Here is a 24,396-nt window from a genome sequence, read left to right as displayed (position 1 = left end):
CTGGTAGTCATGGTGACTGTCAGGAGCAGTAAGGGCAGAGTGGTGGCCAGGGGACCTGGCTTGCAGATTTGTGTTCATAGCTTGTAGAAGAGGATGTTTCTAGGGCAGGGGGCTAACCGTGTCTCTTTTTCTAGGATATAGAACTCTTGATACTAAAACCAAGGAAGTTCTGAGCCTGCTGAGGTGAGTGGGTCACCTTGTCTTTGGGAAAACTAACAGAGAACTCTCTCTCTCTCTCTCTCTCTCTCTCTCTCTCTCTCTCTCTCTCTCTCACACACACACACACACACACACACACACACACATACACGATATATCAGAAACAGAAGTAGAAGAAAAGAAACATGATTCTTACCATGGATTGGAGCCATCCCACTCACTGAAGGACAGAGCCCTGGCCTTCATGAGGAAGGACCCCATGTCACCATGGTAGCTATATATGGTGGTGACTGTCTAGGCCTTTTAGGGCCTGTGTAGTGAGGACCACAGATGCTTTGAGTTGGTACCAGGGTTATCCCAGCCACAGTTAGAGAGATGCACACTTAATTGACTAGCCAGAGTTTACCTGAAGGGTATTGGGCTTAGAAGATGGGTCTCAGTGACCTCTTGGAGCTGATCAGAGGACCCGGCTGTAACACTAGTTAGGCCGCTGAAGATAATCACAGTCTTGGACATGTGGTATATGATGACTGTTCTCTGTCTAACAAGGGTACCATAGGAAGACCCCTTCTCATGGAGTGAGATCTTCAACAGGGTCAGTTAACATTCTGGTTCTCCATCAACTATTCCAGGAGGTCAACCAACTAGATAATTGGTAGACTAGCACACTTGTTTATGGACTTAGGAATATCATCAACATAAAGATAAAACAGATGAGCAAGAAGTAGTAGAGAGAGGTGTTACAGGACACAGAGCTCTGAGGATCTGGTTGGGACACCATGTCCATGGCACCTTTATGGGTTGGACTTCCTACCACCCAAAAGGAGGAAGACCCAGGAAAATACCTCGTGGGTCTGCCATGCATTGCACAAACAATAGGTACTGTGAAATAACTAGAGATGGCTAGGAATTCACGCCCCCCCCCCCCAAGTTCTGGAGGTAGGAAGGCCAAGACTGAGGGGTTGGCATCTACTGAAAGCCTTCTTGCTGTGTGAGCCCATAGAGGGAGGAGGAGGGAGCAGAGTTTGTCCTTCTGTAAGTGTCTCAGCCCTGTGACAACTGCACTAACTCAGCATGAGCAGGAGCAGAGTTTCACAATCTCTTACCTCAGTCAGCAGTACCTCTCATCCCTTTGGAACAATGCGTTTCAGCACTCTTTCCCAGTCACTTACCTCAAAATGCAGCTGTCCACCTGCTGTTTGAGTCTTCTCCGTAGAGAGGAGGTACATGCTGAACGATTCTATTGGGTCATCCTGGACTCTTCTACTTCCTCTGGCATCTGTTTCCAGATCATGCTAACTGTATCCTTCTTGACAAATGAAATAAATATTTTACTTTTTCCCACCTTCTTTATTGTAGACCCTATACATCAAGTAATGAGGCCTCATTAGCAATAACTTTTAGGAGGTCATGCTGTTCATTTGGCCTTTTAAAGCTCACTCTTTTTTGTTTACTGATGGATTGGGACACTCAAATAATTTCTTGATTGCAAATTTCAGGTCTAGGGGATGGGGAGATGATTCAGTCAGTACAGGGCTTGTTTTGCAGGCATGGGGACTTGTGTTCAGACCCCCAGCACCTACATAAACCTGGGCATGATAGTGCTTGCCTCTAACCTCAGTGCTAGAACAGGAGCAGGATACAGGCCCCTGGAGCTCCCTGGCCAGCCAGTCTAGCAAAGTGGTGAGGGACTGCATCTCAAAAACATGGCAGACAGCTGGTGAGATAACCCAGCTGGTAAAGGCACTTACTACAGAAGCCCAGCAATCCTGTTCAATCCTGTTCAATCCTGGGAACATGTTTAAATGTGGACAGAGAGAACTGATTCCTCAAAGTTGTTCTCTGGCCTCCACATATGTGCTGTGACACACACACACACACACACACACACACACACACACACACACACACACACTTCTCTTAAACCTTGATGATATTAAGCCATATCTCTCTTACCCAGAGCAGACCATCAGCTTTGGAGACATTGGTGTTGGGCACAGAACTTGGAAATTTTAAATCCATTTCACTGTTAACTACCACATACAGTTCATCTTCCTTTGTTTTTTTGTTTTGCTTTTTTGTGACAGAGTCTCAAAATTTTAAATCCATTTCACTGTTAACTACCACATACAGTTCATCTTCCTTTGTTTTTTTGTTTTGCTTTTTTGTGACAGAGTCTCACTCTAAAGCTCTGGCTGTTCTGGAACTCACTTTGTAGAACAGGCTGGTCTCTCTGTTTCTCCAGTGCAGGAATTAGGGGAGTGTACCATCATGTCAGACTTCTACTCCTACTTCTTAAAATATTTCTGGACCAGACTTTTGTTCAATTATCTTGCCTATTCAACCCATATCAGCTGCAAATCTGATCAGTTCCCCTCTATGTTCAAGTTCAGCCATTCTGTGAGCCAGTTCAGGGCTTCCTGGGGTTGACTGTCTTCCTGTACTAGACCAGGTGCTGGAATGGCATCTGAAATACTGAGCTTTTCTCTGCTTCTCTTCCCTGTAGGAGTTTATCATACATCCGTCTCCCTACTCCTGGCGGCCATCCTAAGCACCCCATCTCATTCCTTTGCAGAGTTCTCCCAGCATCCTGTGCGGCAGGCCTCAGCTCCACCTCTACCCTCTGGACTGGCTCAGGTCACACGGTTGTTAAGTAGCAGAACTTGGTTCACACTTGGACTGGCTGTCCCCAAGGCAAGCTGGCAAGCATGATGATGGGATGGATCTTCCAGAAAGCAACTTCTAGTGCTGGCTTTCTCCTGCTGTAGGGTGCCATAGGAGTGGAGGGCAGGCAGCTGGGGCCAGGCCTGCCTCACAGAAAGAAAGACCTGTGGTCTTGAGCACTTTAGAGAGAAGAAAAATTACAGAGGATGAGGCCCTGGGAAAGTGGGAGTTAATGACACATGGTCCAATCATCTTTAGACAATAATGATATCAGGCAGTTACCAAAGGTCTAGTTCAATGTCTTACCTCACAGTCCTGCTGAGTATCTTGTGATACAGAGAAGCTAGGTAACGTGGCCTAAGTTACAAAGCTCACTGAAAGTGAACCAGGGTCTTCAAAACCTTCTGGCCTCTTTGCCTGGCTGTCCACGAGCCTACAGGACAGGGATGGGGGCAGTACAGCCCCTTCATAAGCAGGTGGCAGAGTCTCAGCCACAATGTTGTCACTTCTTCAGAGGCTGGTGTGGCTGTCTAGCAGTGTGTCAGCATGTGAGCTCTGAAAGGGCAGAACTGCTGGCTGCCTCACTTACTGAGCTTGGGTTTTGTCTCCAGCTCCAGCAACAGTCCCTGGAGGGGCACTGGGTACCCAGTGTTCTTCTTGGTCATCACGATATAAGATAATGAGCTGCTCACAGAGCCAGGGCTTGCCTGCACAAGACTTGCTCAAGAACAAGCAAGTCAATATTCTATCATGGTTGGAGGAAGGGGCTCAGTAGTCCCAACCCATATCTGAGGAACAATAGGAAGCTGATGACTTGTAGGGAAGGCAGAGTCAATTTTCTTTAAGGGTGTGGGTTGGTTGACCATGCTCCAGAGGATGGCTCCACACTCACTGAACTCAGCAGGTGATAAAAAAAAAATACATGAATTAGGAAGGGGTTATGGAGGTAGGGGTGGATATGGGAGGGAATTAAGAGGAGTAGGTATGAATATGATCAAAACAAGCTATATGAAGTTCTCAAAGAATTAATAAAAATATATTTAATGAAAAGATTAAAACTGAAAAAAATACAAGGAGCTCTGGAACTGGGATTTAGCTCAGCAGGTCGAGTGCTTATTTAGCAATCATGAAGCCCCGAGTTCAATCCCCAGCGCCTCATAAAATGGGAGCTGTGGTGCACACCCATGATTCTAGCAAGTGGGAAGTGGCAGGAGGGTCCCAAGTTCAAGGACACCCTTGGCTACACAGTCCCTGTTTGTAAGAAGAAGGCAAGAGGGATGGTGGGCTTCGTAGCATGAACCAAGTCCCTGAGAGCTGTGGCCTTATGGGACTCGATCCTTCCACCCCTGTAAAGAGGTCCAGCCACAGCCAAGCTTTGCCCAAGTCTTCTGCAGAGCTGCTCAGGTGGGAAGGAGCTGGGAGACCCTCCTTGTTTTGCATGTCTCACTTCAGGCCCCAAGAGCTCTCCCACTCACATTCAGCCATCCACCCAAGGCATGGATGGATCCTGGAGGTCCTCATCAAGGGCTTCTGCCTGGCCCGTAATTTTGCTGGACAGGCCAGGTCATTATTGAGAGTAGTTTTTCCTTTCTTCTTCTCCATTTTCTCCCTCATGGAGAAGCAGGGCTCTCCATGCTCCAAACAACACTAGAGCCCTGCCCCAGCAAACCCCTCCATTGCCAACAAGAAATATTGTTATAATCCAGCCCTGATTTTAATTATCCATGGCCATCCAGCCTGCAGGGAGGGACAGGAGGAGGCTGGCTCCTCTGGAAACCTCCCCAGGTGGTAGAGAGGACTGGATGCCTACAGGTTGCCAAAGGGCCTGGAATCTGGGCCACTTCTTGATTTGGGACAGACACAGAGTATTTAGAATAACAGATTTATTAATTTTTTGTTTATTTATTTGCCTATTTAATCTATCTATCTATCTATCTATCTATCTATCTATCTATCTATCTATCTATCTATCTATCTATCTATATTGAGATAGAGTTTCTCTGTGTAAAAGCTCTGGCTGTCCTGGAGCCAGCTCTGTAGACCAGGCCTGTCTCTGCCTCCAGAGTTTTGGGATTAAAGACAAGTACCACTACCACCCAGCCAAGATATTTATTTTTGAGTTATTGTATAACAAAAATTGCCTGGGCAGGTGAGGAGGTTTATAATAATAATAATATTATTATTATTATTATTGTTATTATATAAAATTTTTGACAGAGCCCGGCTAAGTCATCTAGGCTGGTCTTGAACTCATCCTGTAGACCAAGCAGGCCTTGAGCCTTCCATTAAAGAACCTCTTATCTTAGCTTTGACTGTGTCTAGGATCTGGCCAAGAAGATGGTTTGGTGGTCTTGTAGTGTCCTTTGCTCTGTTTCCAGGGTAGAGGTGGTGGCTTTGGTCATCATCACATGTCTAGTGGAGACTGGCATGAAAATCCTGGCACAGTGGCAGAGTAGGACCATGCTGTAGCATGTGATAGCCCATGTTGGAGCTGTATTTACCAGCCTGGACTCCCTCTGAAGGCCCAGGGATTCCAGAGCATCCTCAGTGCCCTTTCATAGCAAAAACTGGTCACAGCAGCCCAGAGCTGGGCTCAGCATGTCACATCTTTTCTTTTTATACTCTCCATATCCATTAGCTGGTACAGCATCTCACAAACGACACTCCTGCTAAACACATAATGCCCTTTGAAAGGAGCCCGTGTTTGTCTGTGAAGTGCCTGAGCTGGGGGAGCACTTAGCAATTTCTACCTCACCAGAAAGGAGGAAACCGAGATAGAGCTCTAGCCTTGCCCAGGGTCTCCCAGTAGGTGAGCTGTGAAGGGCTCGACAGCATCCGGTCTCCAGTGTCCCTGCTGGGATGGCCAGTCCCCCTTGTGTAGGCCAGACCAGGGGGCTGTAAAAGCGACCCATCCAGCAGAACTCAAAGTCAAATTCTGCACGACCGACCGTGCTGGGGCTGGCATCCCGAAGGACGCAGTGCGTGGCTTAAACCATGGGTACTTGTCTCAGTGCTCTGGAGGCCAGAGATTTGGAAAGATGTTGGCACAGTGGCTGTCATCTATGGCTTCAAGGAGGAATCTGTCCCCTGCCTCTCTCATTGCGTGCTGGCAAGTGATCACGGTCTCTGGCTGGCAGACGTGTGGCTCTGATCTCTGACTTTATCTCCTGCATACTGCTCTTTGCCGTGTCTGTGTCCAAATCTCCTTTTAAAATGAGAACAATAGCAATATTAGACTAGAGACGACCCTACTCCAGCAAGACCCTTGTAACCAGTAACTAGACAATGTCCCTGTTCCCAAACAAGTTCACCTTCTCAGGGGCTGGAGTAGGAACTTGAGCAGATAAGATTAAGGGAGACACAATCCAACCCGACACAGCCCCAGTCTTGTATCCTCTTATTTTTCTAGGACAACCTTAACAAATCAGAGTCCCTTGAATACAATATGGGTTCCTTAGAAGGCTAGAAGGAATGATTAGGGCTTTAAGTAAATTGAATAAGGGGCATCAGCACTCTATACTGTCTCCATGTAACTGACCGTGCCTCAAACCACTCTTGCTGGGAAGACCGACAGTCTCGGATGGTTGGACTGGGGTGGACCGCAGAAGGATCTGGAGAGAGGAGAGAGGGAGATTTTAGGTCCAGAGCCTCATACTGCATGTTTTTAAGGGGGGTGGGGGAGAGCTTACCAGCACTGTTCCTTTCCATGCTAGGGTGTTGACTTTAAGAGCAGGCCTGTAAGTTCAGTGTGGGCTACAGCAGTGACCGCAAAGTGAGGCTTAGGCCCTGTTCAAGCAGGGAAGCAGGGGCCGGATGCCTTCTTTTACCTGTGGGGCCATTACCATCATTACAGGCTTTCCTTATAGAAAAGCCCAATGTAGGTGAGCCAGGGGCATTTCCCCAACCCAACTGGGCTGCCGGCCGTTGAAGGTCCAGTCGGTCCCGTTGTCTCTTTCAGAATGCACTCCCACGGGAGACTGCAGTTTGCTGTCATTGTGCTCACGGTTTCAGCCTCTGTCCCCGGGGTAAGGCCATCAGAGTCGCACTTCGAGTCCCTCTGCTCTGCTCTGTGTCATTGGCTTCATTGTGGCCTCTCTCCCCCAGGCCTCTGCTCCTCCCCTCCTTGTGTAATTAAAGGGAAAAGGTTCTGCATTCATTTACCTTATACTTTATCAAATAACAGCGAGATGAATTAAGAGGTCCATATTTCTATTTCAAGGTTCATGGGCTTTGGCAAACTGCAAGTTGTGCTCTTAAAACCTGCCGCATCAGCAGGAAGTCTCTGCTGCTCTGCACGCAGCCCTCTTCCCCCACCCTTCCTCTTTGCAGCCCCCTGTGCAATTTCTAAACCGATGAGATGCTCAGAGACTGCATGGACGACAGTAGAATGATACACAGAGCCGCCAGGGTCCTCTGCTCTCCTCCCTTCTCTCTCCAACGCTATCCCTCCTCCCCTCTCTCCCTGCTCCCCTCCATCCCTTCTTCCTGGAAGGCTGCCAGGTTCTTGACTCAACTCACATGAGTGTAACAATTTATCCAGTGCCTACCAGGTACAGAGGCCTGTAATAGGTGCCATAGGGGAAACAAAAGTGTTACTAACTGAGCACTCTGAATTCATAATGTTGCCGCATCCACCCAGGAAGCTGCTGATATAAGCCAAGTCCTGTGAGCTGTGCCCCTCCACTGTGCAAGCTGAAACACGTTCAATTCCAAGGGCGCTTCACTTTCACGGAAGGGGTCAAAGAATCCCCTGTTATGTCAGGGACCCCATATCAGAATAAGAGTTTTAAATGCATAAAGCAAGATATGTGGGGACACAGAGGCAAGAAAGGATACTAAAATTCAATCTTCACAATTCAAAAAGAAGCCTGACCGTAGCCTATGTGCTTCTCTGCTAAGCATTAAGCAATGAGATTCCACTAACTATTGTACTTTGAAAGTGATGACTCACTGGACAGAGGACCAGGAAATGATGACCTTGATTATTTCTCAGTTTTGTAAATAAAGTTTTACTGGAACAAGGTCTTGAGAACATTCATTTACATGTTGTCCAAGGCAGCAATTACCATAGAGGCCCGGTGCCTACTACAATTCTCTTTGGGTCTTTGCAAGAAAGATGTCCCAGTCCCTGTTGAACTGAATATTTGAGATATCTCCAGCAACCTGAATGGAACAGAAAACTCACCGTGCTCTCTTGCCAGTGATGTCAGTCTCAGGTATTGCCGGACAGCTATGGTTTAGCGCCTCTCCTGAGATTGAAGAATTGTGTCTTCCTTTCAAGGTCATAAACCCCTACATTAAATCACATCCATGCTGCTGGGGAAGCCAAGGTGCTCTACAGCCCCTTGGTCTCTGGTTCTGAGATCCTCACCATCTAGTGGAGCACATATGTATACACTCACACACATGCACACTCATAACCCCCACACTCACATACACAAATAGGCTCATATGTACACACAGAGACACATATGTACACACTCACATTTGTACATACTCACATGTACACACTCACACTCAACTCACACATGTACACAAATGCATACTCACATAAGTGCACACTCACATATATATGCTTTCACATAGAGATGTATTTGTATGCACAAATGTACACACACACCCACACACATACTCACACATACACACATTTACACACATACTCCAAGAGAATGGCAGTCGTCGCCTATTGCTTTCACAAAGAGAAAGAGTGAGCTGGAACTCTGTGGGAGGTGATGGTGCCCAATCACTTGTATTTGATAAGCTTAGGGCCACCACATGTGTTGTTGGGTCACAATGCCTGCTTATGCCAGGGTGTTTAATACCTCTGAAGTTAATACAAAGATGGTCTCTGGTCTGCAGACTGCCTGGATCAACTTCTCTTGAGGCTTGTGGATGGGCTTGTGTTTGGGCTCAGATTCTTAGAAGCCTCTTAATGTGTGGTCAAATTTTTTTTGGGGAAAAAAAAAACCTTTACAGGATCATTGGCTTACAGACTCTAGGACAGAGAGCACTGAAGAAGAAAGGTGTTTCACAGCCTCATTCTGCCAACCTCTCACCTGCCCCTTTGTTTACATCTTCCTCCCTAGCAAACATCTAACTGAGTGATTATATGCTTTAAGCCAATACCTCTTGTCTGTGCACCTCAGTAATGCCCGAGTCAGAAGAACTTTAGTGCTAGCTCTGTGATCTTGCTGGAGGCCTTGGTTTGCTTCAACTCTCTGACCTCCATTAACCCACCTATGAAGGAAGAATCATAAATATACCTGCCACCAACCTCATACATCTGAGAGGAGTCCACAAAGACAAGAGCCGGGGAAGAGTGATGGGAAAAGTGGTTTCTGAGGTGGGGAGGAGGGATACTGCTCTGGAGTTGCTGCAGTTCATGCTGATTTATAGCAGAGGTGGCCTGGAGTAAGGCCTCAGAAGACGGAAGGAGTTCAAGAGGCCATTAGTTAGCTGGACCCAGTGAAGACATCACCTCGGACCCAGGCATGAAGGCTGGGGAGACTAAAAAGCCCGTGTCATTTTGCTGTTTCCCAGAGGAGCTGAGCCACTCCACATACTCCCTGCTGAGATTTCAGAGTCAGCTGGGAACCATTGTTATGAGAATATGTTTATTATTATCGTCCTCATCAACATTATTATCATTATTAATAATACAGTGTTTGGAGCATTTATGCACATTAATTTTAAACAAGCATGTGCGGTGGCAAGATCTGATGCTGCTACCAATAAACAGCCATCATGTGCATCTTTAATTTACATAAAATCATTTATGCTAATTTAATTAGTCCTTTGTTTACAACTGAAGCTCACTCACCACTAGACGAACTGTGAGATGCATCTAACTGCGGCACACCGTGAAGCCGGAAGCTGGTTACTCCACATGCACTGTAGAGAGGTGCTCCTCCTACAGACAGGGAAGAGTCCCCCTTCTTTTGTGAGAGGACACAGACAATGCAGGAAGTCTTTACTTATAACTTACTCCCTTCATGAAACTGTGCTAGGACCAGGAGAGATGGTTTCAGTTAGTGAAATACTTGACCTGTGAGCATGAGGATCTGAATTTGATCCTTAGTACCAACATTAAAAAAAAATAAAAGCCTGACTGTGGCAGTGCAATTCTGGAATCCCAGTGTGGAGGAAGTAGAGATGGAAGGATCCCGGAACCTTGCTGGCAAGCCAGTCTAGGCAAATCAGCAAACTTTGCATTCCGTGGGAGATAGTCTCAAAACGCAAGAAGGACATTGATTGAAGAGCTGAAGAAGACCTTCACAATAACCGCTGGCCTCCACACATAGGTGCACACATGTCTATGCACCTAGGCACATACACACCACACAAACAAAGGAATCGTGCTAAGGGCTAGCTTGTTGACAATGTCGTAGGACCTGACCTGCTATCAGACAGCTATGAAATAAAAATCCTCTTAAATTAGATCCTCACATGAGAAGAATTAACATGTCTTGGCCCATGGAATGTCACATGTAATTGTGAAATGAGTGAATGAATGAAAGAATGAATGAATTTTCAGTCACTTCCCTGATACCTTGCAGCAGCCCGGGAGATGGGGCTGCTCAGCTCTATCTTGCAGAAGAAGCTGAGCAGGTAGGGAATGGAGCCATCCTTGTACTGTGAGCCCATAGTTTGTCCTGTCCCAAATTGCATCACGGATTTACAGCCTGCCCTTGCCTTGACCTTTACCATAGTCAATGTGCTCCCCACCCCTAACTCCAGCTTTTCTATTTCCTCATCTGTGATGCTGGAAGAAGAATCTGTGTCCTTCTAATCTGATGGGCAGAAATTTAAAAAAAAAAAATGAGACTGTGTAGGGAATGTGCAGGGTGCTGGGGATTATAAGGTGGTGCTGTCAGGCTTGCCTTGGGAAACCTTGAAAAATTGAATGGAGACCATGGGCTCATTCATCTCCTTTTAACAGCCCCGTGTCATCTGGCCTGGTCTTTTCCATTCCTGCTCTGTCCAATCCTGACAACATAATTTAGTTCCAGGGAACTTGACGAGAATGTAGTAGACTGATATTTCTACAGCTCAGCCCTTGATTAATATGGCCAGGGCAGTGGCCAGTGAGGATGAGGAGCCAGGCAGGTCTGTGCTCTCCTGTGCTCCCTCTCCGGGGCTTGTCAGAGACACTGTCTTTCCAATTCCTGTGGGTTCTGTTCACTCCCCTTTTTTGCTCTGGCCTAGACTGCTCCAAATCCCTCAGCTGGCACATTTGTTTTTCCCACTGTCCAACCATCCAGTCTATACATATTGCCTGGGTGATGGCTGGTGTGGTAAAGGCACCCCTGCCCTGGAAGAGGCCAATCACAGGAAAATGGAACCTAGCAGTCATTCAAGCCATTGCCTAAAGGATGGGGTAACCAGGTGGAGGTGGGACAGGGGTAATGGAAGGGGATCCCCACACTGCTTGGGGAGGAAAAGAGGGTCCAATGAAAAGACAATATCAAGCAGACTATCTGAGGTCCAAGAGGGTTCCCCACAGGAAGTGTACCAACAGAATGTGGGTAGGGCTCAGGTGTCCGGCAGTGGCCACAGATGTGGGACTTGAGAGGCCCAACATTTGGGGGTAGCACACAGTCTGGTAAGTGACTCTGTGTGCTGAGATGGGTAGCGCTTGGAGCAGAGCCTGGAAAGGTGGGATCATGGAACAGACCCTTATGTGATGTAGCTGTGGCCCGCTCTGCTCCTCTCTAACTTGGCAACATGCCTTTCTCAGGAGATAAAAGGGAACAGATGATGAGGGATGGATGGATAAGCAGTCAGAAGGAAGAAAAGGGGACATCCCATCCACACTGCAGTCCAAGAGAAAGGAGAAAGCCCTCAAATCATAGCAGACTGAGGTGGACTCGAGGGAGGGGTTCAGGGTACCGATCCTCTCATTTGTGCAAATAGGGGCTGGAATGTGCGCTCTGCCAGTCCCCTGGGGACAGTTTTTCCTTTTCTTTTTGGTGGACTTAAAACAAAACAATCCCCCCCCCCAAAAAAACCCCCAAACTTTGCACCAGCCTAGAAACTCCTAGAAACTGCTAGACCTATTCAGTGCCTCCCACCCCTATGTTCCAGATCGTGGGGGAAGTGTGGTTACTAATGGTGACAGTATTTCCAGCCCTACCTAACAGCACCTGCATCAATGCCTTCTGTCCACGGGTACCAAGATTTATTGTTCCTCAAAATCAAATATTGACCTTGGCTTTTTGTCCACCAATGCACGACCTTTCAAGTCGATGGAGCTGGATTTGCTAGTCAATGCTTACTTATTATTTCCCCTGCCCTGAACTGGATGGCTCAGACCCAGGTCACAAGCTGGACCACAGAGATGGTCTGTGTACAGCCTCTGCATTTGGCAGTTGTGGTTGAAGTGTTCACACAGCCTGTGTGGCTTTCAGGAGCTGGCTTTCTTCCGTGGCTTCTGTGGCCATACAAGAAAGGTCTGTCCTCCAAAGACACCTGCACTTTTTCTCCATAGAGAAACATTTCAGCCTGTGGACATTTAGTGCCAAAGTTGTGGGACAGCCCAGGACACTGAGGAGCATGCCGCTCTTCTCCTCATCTACCTCGGCATATTATGGCCATGTTGCGATGACCGAAACATCGGACAAAACAGTGCAAGAAAGGAAGGGTAACTTCAGAGATGTCAGAGCACGAAGTTGATGCTGTTAACTTGACACAAACGTAGAGCTACCTGAGAGGAGAGAATTTCGACTGAAGGTTTGACCAGATCAGATTTGCTTGTGGCCATGTCTGTGAATGTAGGAGAGCCCAGCCCACCGCGGGCGGTACTGTCCCTAGGCAGGTGGGTCTGGGCTATGTAAGAAAAGTAGCAGAGTAAGACAGAGTGAAGAAGCTGGTAAACAGCATTCCCCAAGGAACAAACCCACAGATTAGGTCAGAGGACATCAGCATCTCTGGAGATGCCACTCCAGACACCCCCAGAGGTGGGCTTCAATAATCACAATGGTTCTCAGTCTGTTGAAGTTGATGATCAAGATTGCCATCTTGTCAGGCCAAGAGGATAACAGGCATGCACCAACGAAGGCTGCCCATCACTGAAGTAGTGTTGACCAATGCCCTGAGCTTCTGGGAGGAGCTAGAGTGAGGGGTGAGAAGCCAGCCTACCTCGGTGCAAATGGGGATCTTCCGGTACAAGCTATGTAACCTTGGAGAGGTCCTTCCTGTGCATCCCCTCTGGGCCTCCTTTCCTTCTTTGTTGCCTAGGTTGTTACAGCAGCATTTGTAAAAAAAAATCCACATGAGGTATGGGATCAACACCAGGCACTGAGTTAACATTCCAGGTAGGTATTGCTTATGCTCAGCCATACATGACTTTCTTCCCTGCAGCCACATGGGACATGGCAGTGTCCATGCCACCCCTCCTGGAGGTTGTGTGGACCAAGTGCCATGTCCAGGCCGATGAAATGCAAGAGGAATAGTAATGAGTAACTTTATCTGTCAACCTGGTGGGCCTAAGAGATGCTCAATAGTGGGTAAAACCCTATTCTGGAGTCTGTGGGAGTTTATGGAAGTGGCCCCCAGGAGAATGAGTGAAGGAGCTCTCTTACATCACTGGTGGCAGGCATCATCATGTCTACCAGGGACTCAGCCAGGACACCAAGACAGAGGGAGAACAAGTCTCCCCTCTTTTTCAGCTGGATCATCCATCTGCCCTTGGATATTAGGGTGTGTGGGGGGTCCTGCTTCCCAGGACATTCAGTCTTGAGCTGGTTTGTCTCCCACCCTCAGCTTCCATGTCTCTGCAGCTCCCTGACAGTAGGCATCAGATGGCAGATTCTCAGCCTCCATAACTGCATGAGTCAATTCCCATAATAACCCTGCTGTCGTGTGTCTACGTCTGTCCTGGAGGCTGTTGCTCTGGAGAACCCTGACTAATACAGATGGTGCGGAGCCCTTGCCCCGCCCTCCCATCTCCGCCACTGGGAAGGTGACAGGCTGCTGATGGTGCGGTCTGTAAGGTGGTGAACTGGCCGGGTCACTGCACAGAGTGTCCTCACCCCGGAGAGGGCCAGGATCTGCAGTAGATGTTGTGTGAGCAGCAAACACATCTGTGCTGGGTTAAGTTGCTAAGGTTGACCAACTATGATTACTGCAGCCCAGCTTGCGCTCTCCTGACTAATGTGGTGCTCACTAAATAAACAGTAGCCAAGGCTCTTTGTAGTTGCTGCTGCAGGCAAGCAGAGAGCCTGGATGATCCTACACCCTCCAGAGAAGCTCCTGGGCTGTGGCCCTGGCCGGCACAAGCTAACTTGCCTATAGATTCTATCCTGGCTTGCCTTGGTTGATGATGTGACTTGACCCTTTTTCCTTTGTCTTTGTGCCCGAAGTTCCCTGTGTCCTCTGCCCTAGGGACTCCCTAGGGTCTGGTGTGTGTGTGTGTGTGTGTGTGTGTGTGTGTGTGTGTGTGTGTGTGTGTGGTGTTTGTGTATGAAAGAGTATACATGTGTGCACATATTTGTGGAGTCCAGAAAACAACGTTAAGTGTCCTTCCTCACTGAATGACCCATTGTGGGTTTTTGTTGTTGTTGTTGTTGTTATTTTTTGTTTTGTTTTGTTTTTGAGATAGGATTGATCTCTCACTGAGCTAGAATTAAGTTGGCTCACTGGCTAGCCAGTGGGTCACAGGGACCCCGCTTGTCTATGGCTCCTCAGTATTGTGATAACAAGCATATGTCACCACACTCAGCTTTCAAAAATCTTTTAACTCCGTAAGATAATTGTTTTCTCAGTGTTTAACTACCTGATGCTGGTGGGATGGAGAAATGGCCCCATACGTCAAGGATGATGCTGCATTCAGTATCCTCATTCAGCCCCAGTTGAGAAACCCATGATTCATAGTCACAATGAGGGGTAATTCTGGACACTTTCTTCTCTGGCTTGGAGCTTGTCTAGCACAGCCCTGTATGAACCCTCCATGGTTGGCTCCCAGTGTGGCCTGTGCCCCATCAACACTGACAGATGAGAGTAAACGAGGCTGAAGAAAGCTGTGGCCATCCTTGCATGCTGTGACTATCAGGCTGTGAGATATTCCCAACATGTGCCTTCTATGGAGACCTGTGCTTGTCTGGGAGTGATTGCTGGAGGCAGCAGGCATCATCCAATGCAGGGAAGACTGAAGAAGCCAGGGCTCTAAGGAATGGCGCCGGAGGGTCACCGGCCTGGCCCAGGCTCTTGTTCTGAACAGCAATAGCCTGAAGTCATCCCAGAACTGTAAAGGCAAGGCCACTGCCTGTTACCTGTTGAGGGAATTGAGTCTATGTGGTTGACCACTGCTCAATCAACTCGTGAGGTAATGTCCTAGCGTGTTTCCGTCCTCTTTGTGTGGAGGGGACCTTGGAGTGAGTTAGGGGGATGACGACACAGGCAGAGGGTGTGGGTCTCTGCTTATGGCAGCAGCACTGATGTTCTTCCTAAACTTGAATCCCTGGTCTACCCTGTCTCAGCTCTGTGGGCCTTGTAGGTGACAAGTGCCTTAATCTCTCGTAGCCTCAGTCCTCATCTGTGATAGGATGAAGAGTGAGCTCCATGTGGTCTCCTAGGGGGCCTGGTGCGGTGACTCCAAGAGGGTGTCCAGTGCTCTGTGGCCCTCAGCCAGGCCCTGTGATGTCACTGTCCACATTTCCACCTTCTACAAAGCCACAAGCCCACATGTATGCTGTGTGAAGCCGCTGTCCCCTTATCATCTTTATTGACTACTGGAAAGGGTTGGGGCAGTGAGAGGAAGCACCCTTTATAGCAGAAGACCCTCCTCCCCGCTGCTCTCTGTTTCACAAGTCCTACTGGGTCTCTATGGCACAAGGAAACAAGCACCTCGGGTGATACACAGGGATTTTCCCTGTTCCCTAAGTAGGACCAACTTTCATTGCAAGGAAACGGGTGGCTGTGAGCCATCTTCTCTGTGTCAGACATCTGTCTCTCCCCACAAGGGCAAAGAACTGAACTCTTTTGTTGTCTCACTAGTGCTACAAAGCTAAATCTCAGTAAATATTTGAATGACTAAACAATGTCAGGTTCTGGGTTTCCTCCCCTGCTACACCAGCTGTGGGTCTGAGAAAGTCTTAAGCATGGTCCTGGACTTACCTAAGCAGGATTCCCAGAATTCTTTTTGCAGAAAGGAGACAGAATGTTCTAGAAGCAAAAACATTCATGAGTGCAAAGTGAGGTCCAGCAAGGGTTGGTAACTCTCTCGTAGTCACCCGGCAGCAAACTGTGACCAGCCTGGTTTTGATGACATTTAGCTGTCTCTTCAACCTGCTCCTCACTCCATTTCCGGTAGATGGCCTATATTTTGGACTCCATCCTCAGGGCTTTTGTCTTGGTGAGTCTTGGCTGAGCTGCCCTAGGCTGCACATTTTATTTATTTTATTATTGCAGAGAGGAGACTGTCTGTGTAAACCACTTGAACCGCTCAGAATCATGTGAGCACCATCTCGCTGGCTCAGTGCCCTGTAATCCTGGTACAGGAACACTTCCCTGCCTGGTGGGGGCGCTCCCTCCACCAGGCTGCCCGGCTAACACTGCACACCCTGCTATGAGGCCCCCAGGTGATGCCAGATGGAAGAATGATAGGAGCTCACCACAGCATTGGTCCACTCCTGGAGTCAGCAGGTAGGGCTAGCGTGGACAGACAGTCTCTGAATAAGAGGAACAAGTGAGAACAGGGGGTCCTCACAAAGAAGGTCAAGCATGACATTAGATGTGGACCACCAAGTTGGGCAGTCCTAGACAGAAGGAAGTACCTACTGGGAGCTGAGGTGTGGGTCCCATGGGAGGACCCTCTCTTGCCTAGATCTCGAGGCGGTGTTTTTGCAGAGACCCAGCAGCCTGTCTGCACTGTCACCTCAGGGGACTCCGAGGCAGGGGTTCCACAGGCCATACTTTGGTCACTCCAGGTGGGAAGACTTTTCTGAGATGGGGTTTGCATGGGGCTCTCTAGCTCAGTGGCTGTCACTGGCCTAGGTCTACAAAGAGAAGGAGGGTGGCAGGAGGCAAGGACAGTGGAGCCTCCCATGAGCCTTTGATCTGACAGCTCCTGAAGTCCCCTCGGTGGCCTCTTGCTTACCAGGCCACTATCAGCTCCCTGATGTGGAGGGACCCTGGTAATGAGGTTCTATTAACAGAGCTGGATCCCGACGCTCAGAACTCAATGTTCAGAATAAACAACAGGGCAGAATCCTATTAAAAAAGGCTTCCAACACGGACAAATTAAGCCCTTGGGAATGCCGTACAAAGAATACATTTTTCTAGTGTCGAATCAAGATCAATAGAGAAAAACAAATAATTTCAAGTGAGAGTTGTCATAATGACACTCAGGTTTGGGCAGGGGTTGTACACATTATCTTGGCCTGAGGATATCCCAGCTTCTATAATGAGGGTACAGGGGTGGGGCTGGTCCTGGGTGGCAGGGGTGCAGTGACTCCCAGGTGGCGCAGCCTGGCTGACATCGGGTCTCATTTGTCTCTGTCGAGGCTCCCCTTGCTGTGAAGCCATTAGGCCTGTTGTGTGCTACAGAACTTGCTGTGGTTGGGCCAGCTCTGGAGGAGCACAAGGAGCCGGAGCATTGCACAAAGGGGAGGGATCTGCACACAGCCAGCAGGTTGCTGTGTGTAAGTCACCCCAAAGCAGGGGAGATCCTCAGCCATCTGCTCAGATCCCCCATTCTCTGCAGCTCTCCCCACTTGCCATTCACTTTGGGACTCATGTCTGCAGCACCCAGTGCATTATCTGGAGCCAGCAAAATTCTTGCCTGGCACTCCATGTTGATCTGAAGGGAGTCTTTCTTCTAGAAACCTCTGCTGAATTCTTCCCTGTTCTTCCTGATTCTTGATGACCTGAAAATCACCCTTGTCTGTCCTCAGAGTGTCAGGCAGGGTTTTTAGCTGGTAGACACCCTCTCCTTCTCCCCTGAGTGGATGTCCCAGGGACTCTGGCTATCCTGTTGCATCACTGAATCAGGACATCTCTTTCCTGCATCCCTGAGTGAATGTCCCAGGGATTCTGGCTATATCCTATTGCATCACTGAATCAGAGCATCCCTCTCCTACTCCCCTGAGTGGATGTCCCAGGAACTCTGGCTATCCTGTTGAATCACTGAATCAGGGTATCTCTCTCCTGCCAGGGACCCCTTGATTCATCCATCTGTTCCTCCTGTGATCTCTGAGCTATACACCACTGAACAAGTCATTTCCATTAGAGCTCTGGGAGACAAGGATGGACCAGACTCAGGCCTCAGAAGGCAGAGACTTTAGTTTTACCTAGCTGCTCTCCACTAGCAGACAAGGAGACTGAGAGCGAGAGCAAGAGCGAGAACAAGACAGTAGCACACAGTGGCCATGGCCCCTGATGGGGACCCGCTGTACTATTGTGCGTGGGTGACATATCCGAGGCTTTCCTCCATGCACAGCTTGTGATACATGCCCCAGAGGTCTGTGTACCTTCAGGCTGAGCCACACCATCCAGTAGGGTGCTGCATCTTTTCCCACTTTCCAGCTGAGAAACAAGTGACTGGGCCTGGGCGTTAGGCGGACCCTTGTCTTCTGCCTCCCAGGCAGGTATCCTCTGCTCCTTTGCAGATGGAGAGGTGTAGGGTGGGTCGTGGGGAGACCTGGGTAGGGGCTAGAGGTCTCCTAGAGGGTCTGGAGCTGGCTATGTGGAAAGCTGGAAGGAGAGACATCTCCAAGCTGCCTACAGCCCTGGGGGGCCTGAGGCACACGCCGCAGCAAGGGCTTGAAATGCTTTGCCTCTTCTAGAAACTCACAGTGGAGCTCAGTCCCCGCTGTGAAGTACTAAGCGGGTAGAAACAAGGTCCCTACAGTGGGTAGAGTGAAGCCTTGGGCGATGAGGAGAGTTGGACAAGATCAGAGGGATGGAGCCCTGTGATCGAGTGCTGGTGGTCTCCTAAGAACAAAGAGAGGCTAGAAAACACATTTTCTGCCCCTGTCTCTCTTCCTCCCTGTGTGTCTTACCATATGATATCCTGCACTTCCTTGGGACCTTACCAGAGGGAACACCAGCATCAACTGTGGGCTCTTGACCTTGGATAAGAACTGTAAGCCCAAAGAAACATCACTTGTTTATAGCTTTCCTTATCTCTGGTCTTGTTTGAAACTTTCCTCATCTCTGGCCTTTGTGTCACAATCAGTGAAAGATGGTAAAGCTACTCATTGTCTGGTCTGGGGTTCAGGTAAGGGCTGCTTTCCTGAGACATCGCTCCCCATCCTGCTGCCCGCTGCCACCACCGCCGCCACCACCGCCACCTTCTCTGAGGATTACTGTCATGAATTAGCTTGTTCAGTAAAGTCTCTGAGAAGTCCTCTAGCAACTCTTACTTCTCCCAATGTGCCAGGCATACTGGACAGTGGACATGCTTTCTTGTCCCCTTGTAGTTTTTGTTGATGCCCTATGTCACTTATAGTTACCTGTAAGCAATGTGGTCAGTCAGCAGGACACAGGGGTCCCCCCCACCTCCGAACTTTGGGCTGGGTGAAACCTGGTGAGGAGGAATACGGGATCTAAGTCCCTGGCAGATACCCAAACTCACACAGGCACTGGGACCTGCCTCAGCTATTTAAGTGACAGCCAACTTCATTTCTCTGTGTTCTGCTTATATCGAGGACCAGGTAGAGCTGAGCAAGGTTGCTTATCTCAACCTTGTCCGTGAGACTCAGGGGTGGAAATGGAGCTGGCTACATAGCTCATGTGTTAGAGCGTGTGTCTAGCATGCATGAGGGCCAGGACTATACAAACCTGGCATGGTGGTGCATGTGTTACTCAGAACATCTGTCTCAAAACCCATCCACCAACCAAATAAGCCAACTGAAATGGAAACAATCATAATGGCTATGTGGAGGAGGACAGTGAAGGCCCTGTGGTGCTTCTGGACCTCAGTAGCTGGAAAGAATGAGGAAGTGCTTATGCAGTGATAGGGAGGGCTCCCAAGCATGTGCTGGGCTGGCAAAGGAAGGTACAAAGCACAAGATCTAGGGCCTAGCACATGTTAGGCAAGAGCTCTTCCTCTAAGCTCCACCCAAGCCCTTTTTAAAACTTAGTTTTGTTTTTAGACAGGGTCCTACTGAGTAGCCCAGGTTGGCCTTGAACTCACTCTGTTGCTCATGCAGGTCTTGAACCCCTGTCTCGGCCTCTCTAGGGATTACAGACATGTACCATCAGAGTCAATATAACAGTTAAATGAAGAGGTGGGGGAGCCTATGTGGGCATTTGTATTTATTCACAAGCAAATATGCACACATATGTACATAGTCAGGCATACATGGGACATTGTGGAATCGGCAGGAAGAAAGCAAGCTGCAGGTACAGACTCTGAATTCTATGTCTGTCCCTCACTGATTTGTAACTCAGAGGAAACAATCTGACCCATGCACTCTTCAGTCCACTCATTCAGAAAATACCGTAATTATATTTCAATCTCTAGAAATTATGGAGGGAAATCAGCAATGAATTAAGTCACATGAGCAAGGCTTCTGAGCAGTTGGCTGGCCCCCTAGCTGGGGCAGAATAAGTGAGCTTTTATTTTTTTAACCATGGTGCATCTCTTCTGGTCCACACATCTTCACATCTCAAACCAACAGTGGAAGAATAGCTTTCCATTCGGTCCTTTGTGTTGGGGCCTGGTGGGGCTTTTTCTATCCTGGTAGGCACACATCTTAATGACCTGGATTAAAAGGGAAGACGTTTGGGTACAATTGACTGGATTGTTATCTATGGTAGTACTTCCTGGGGCTCCCTGCTCTGGACTGAAGCTTGACAGGCAGTTAGAGGATCCTCACAGCCAGCTGGCCCTCTTGACTTCCCCAAGAGGAGGATGCTGAGGAGGGGCCAAGGGGCCTGCAGCCTTATCGGGAGGCCTGGCATTTTATAAGCAGCGACTACTCATGTTTACTCATGCTTTTGCTTAGCGTTGCTGGGTTGCAGGCGGCAGACACTAACACTGGTTAACTTCAGCAAAAAGGAATTTATTGGCAGGATGTTGGGAGCTTGGAGAAGTGACAGGATCCTAGAGTAGACTCCGGGAGGGTGGGAGCCGGGGCCTTTTTGAATACCTAGATCAGGAGCTGTGACTGCCACGTACAGCAGGGAACTTGGGATCCTGTATGCTGCTGAGCTTGAGATGGTGACCTCCAGCTTTGTCCCCTGTCTCTGGATTCAGTGGCTTCTGTCATTCTTCTTGCTTGTCTGTCACCTGAGGATCCCTCCTTTCCTGGCTTGATGAAATTCCCTGCCATAAAGTCTTGCGGACAAGTGGCTAAGTCACACTCCCACTGTGGATGGACCTGTAGGTCCCAGCACCCTTTGTAGGATTCTGGAATGCAAGGTCCCAGCATCCGTTGAGGTAGGGCACAGACACATGGATAGATGGGCCAGCTACATGTCACCTGGGAAACGAGTAGCAGGCAGTGACATAGAGCACCGTCAAGGTCCTTCTGTGTAGGTGGCAGGATGTTAGAGCAGCCGCAGCAGCAGTGACCAGTTGGAAGGATGGCCGTGCTGTGCCCAGCATGGGAAGCAAGGTGGCATCCTGTGTGTAGTCACATGGATTGGTGTCTGGAGGACTATTCAGCTAAGATCCCAGCTGTGGCCTGGCTGTCTTGCTGCTGCCCATCTGCCAGCCTTCCCATCGGGCCTGTGATCTTTCTCACCTTCTATGGAATAAATCCCTGCCTGTCTCAAACTGACCAAGCTGGACGCTGTGGCCGGCAACCCAGAAGCTCGGCTGACATTATGCATGACTCTCAGCAGATGTGTGCTCCCAGAAGAAAGGTCGAGGCACGTTCCTGTTCCCCAGTGGGGCCCAGGAGACTTGGGGAGTTGGAGTTGGCCCTTTGGCTTTCATAATGGGAGGCAGAAGCCTAGAGTTCCCCTCCACCAGGACCACACACAGTGGGGAAGAGGCAAATTGCAGAAGGAACACAGGCTACTGTTAAATGAGGAGTGTGGGAGCGTAGTTAGCAAAACAGGACACACGTGCACCAACCAACCTCTCTACATCCAAGTAAACAGAATGTATGCCTTATACGGAGGTGGTAGATCTCTCCCTTCTTTCCTTCATGTACTCCACAAGCACACTGCAAGCCGAATGCATGCTGACACTGTGACTGCCCTCCAGAAGCTGAGGTAGGTAAAGGGACCAAGGAAGGCTCCAGAAAGAAGGAAAAATGAACTAGACCTTGGAGGAGGGGCCGAGGGGTGGGGCCAAGAGAAAAGGAGGACAGGAACTACAACAGCTTCAGATGGTCTCAGCATCACATAGGGCCACAAGCATGGGCTTGGAGGAGAGGTAGGGGTAGAGAAGAGTGGTGGAGTGTCCATGGGAAGATGGAAGTTTGGGAGAAAACCTGAGGGTCAGGCCGGAGTTTAGAGGTAAGGGCTCGAATGTCCTGTAAATCTGGTTCATTGGAAGCATTCCTTCGGGAGAGGCTTGTCATCAGTCTCTGAGAAGGTTGTGTGGATGGTGACAAGCATTAGCTGTGGCTGGAGAGGAAGGTACAAGGCAATGGAGAAGAGTAAAGCTTGGGCTGCAGCCTGTGGGTGGGGTGGGGGGGAGGTGAGGGTGAGAGTGGGCGGGGCACACAATGGCCTGGGCTTCAGCTGGTAGAATCTCAATTAAGGATATGCTAGTAGCAGTTCTCAGACTGTGGGCCGTGGCCTCTTTGGGGGGCCTAAGACTGTTGAAAAACACAGTTATCATAGTACGCTTCCAAACAGTATCGAAATTACAGCCATGAAGTAGCAATGGAGGAATTTTATGATTGGGGGTCACCACAACGTGAGGTATTGTTTTAAAGGGTCTTGGCATTAGGAGGGCTGGAACCACTGGGCTAGAGGAAGCTCTGAGGGTAGGCTTGTGTCTCGCTTTGGGGTCTTTGGTTTGGAGGAGGTGGGGACCCCCAGCAGCCATACCCTTTTGCCACTCTCCAGCTCTGCCCAGCTCGCTAAGTGAGTGACTGGTTTGGTCTTTTCGTTCCAGTCATGGTGACTTCCAATGGTGCTCTGTGGAGGCCCCTCATCGTCTGCCTGCCTTACATGTAAAAGATTCCACCTCAAATGTTTGTCTTAGAAAAGATCCTGCCATTAAGGTCCGTGTGAAAAAAAAATCAGTGGATAAGCTTTATGAGTTCCCATGTGGTTCTTACTACCCTGGGTGACTAACGTAGCCTGGCTTGCCACAACAAGCTCCATTTTATATAGGCAAGTTCCATGTTGAAATTCCTATACCCTGCATAAGCTAGAAATCGTCACCTATATTTTAACAGTCTGCTCTCAAAGGACAGGCTAGAGTCTGGAGAGGTCATGGGGGTGGACCGAACACCAGGTGGCCTCTGCTGAAGTGGAAGGGCATGAACCTCCTGAAGGAGATGGGCCAGAGACCCACTAGGGCAACTGGGGGAGCCAGAAGAGAAGAGAGTCTAGGGAGTGTACGAGTTGAGCGCAGGTGTAGCACATACGTGAGTCTGAATTTCTGGGACTGCCCACCTGGGACTGAGAACACTGGTCTGGTGCCAGGATCGCTCTGGACTATATTCCACAGAGAACCGTGACACCGTCTGCTGAGCCCCACAGCAGTTCAGCCTTACTAACAGGCACAAGGCCGGAGATGTTCAAGGCTGAGGCAGTGGCTCCACAGAGCTTGGAGGACCCAGGCTGCTTCATCCTGTCCCACCAGCCTTGGTCAGCTCGTCTCCAGCGGCAGCCTCCCTCCTGGGGGTCGAGGGTGTGCCAAGAAAGGAGAGATGTCTGGAGGAAGAGCCAGGTGAAGCTCATAGCCGTCCCTGTGGACCCTGTTTGCCACTGGTCAGGCCTGCCACCACCAAGCCTCCTCTTGAGAGACTGGGAAATGCTATGTTTCAGCCGACTGGAACCAGTTCAGGAAAGACAAAATGAGTGACTGTTTGGACAGTTAGCAGCGTCCTCAGGAGGGTCTTAGAGGCCTCTAAATACACTGGCCACCCCATCTCCCCCATCACATGACACTAACTTACCTCTCAGGGTCCACTGGGTCCCTAGTGCCTTAGATGCCAGGTTTGGCAAGATCCACACTGCTGGGGTGCCACCAACAGGCTGCCGGAAGCCCCATTTCTTTTCTCTTCCCAACAAAGCCAGATGGCAGGCAGTGTGACTCCATCTCCCGGCAAGGTCCAGGGGACTTTGTCCCCTCCCTGCCTGGAAGGCTGTGCCCCCCTCCCGATGCACTTCCTGTGGCCCACAGCCCAGCCTCACTGTGAGTGAGATCTGCCCTTCCTCCTCCCGTGCGAGCCCAGAGCCCAGAGCGAGTCAGCCCATCTGGTTCTGTTTCACTTCATGTTCCTCATCAGGGATGTGTTTGCCAGGAGTTATTTGATGTTCAGGAAGAATTCTGAAGCTTTTGAAAAGAGGTAAATAAAATCCTTTATCCCCCAAAGAGTCGTGAAATTGTGTTTTGCTCAGGAGGTGGCAGGCAGCCATGTGAGGTCTGGCGGCCCCTGCCTAGCCAGGCACTGAGGCTGAGGTTTCCTGACTTGTTAGCCCATCAGTCCACATCCCCAC

The 24,396-nt window shown here is 49.3% G+C and overlaps 2 long non-coding RNA genes across 2 annotated transcripts in view; one reads left to right on the top strand and one right to left on the bottom strand.

Annotated features, from left to right (window-relative positions):
• LOC119088544 overlaps nucleotides 1-3,822 on the top strand; it is a 67,804-nt gene extending 63,982 nt beyond the window's left edge. Inside the window, exons 7-8 of the long non-coding RNA XR_005092196.1 lie at nucleotides 135-183; nucleotides 2,735-3,822. This is a non-coding gene — a long non-coding RNA (uncharacterized LOC119088544). The remainder of the gene's footprint in view (nucleotides 1-134; nucleotides 184-2,734) is intronic.
• A 16,244-nt stretch (nucleotides 3,823-20,066) lies between these two features.
• On the bottom strand, nucleotides 20,067-24,120 carry LOC119088543. The gene is made up of 2 exons (XR_005092195.1): nucleotides 23,853-24,120; nucleotides 20,067-20,527 (listed from the first exon to the last, which is right to left on the bottom strand). It is a non-coding gene; the product is annotated as an uncharacterized LOC119088543 (long non-coding RNA).
• Between the last annotated feature and the right edge of the window lie 276 nt (nucleotides 24,121-24,396).

The sequence above is a fragment of the Peromyscus leucopus genome, chromosome 9 (assembly GCF_004664715.2).
Source record: "Peromyscus leucopus breed LL Stock chromosome 9, UCI_PerLeu_2.1, whole genome shotgun sequence".
Lineage (NCBI taxonomy): Eukaryota > Metazoa > Chordata > Mammalia > Rodentia > Cricetidae > Peromyscus > Peromyscus leucopus.
This window is presented reverse-complemented; position numbering and strand designations above follow the sequence as displayed.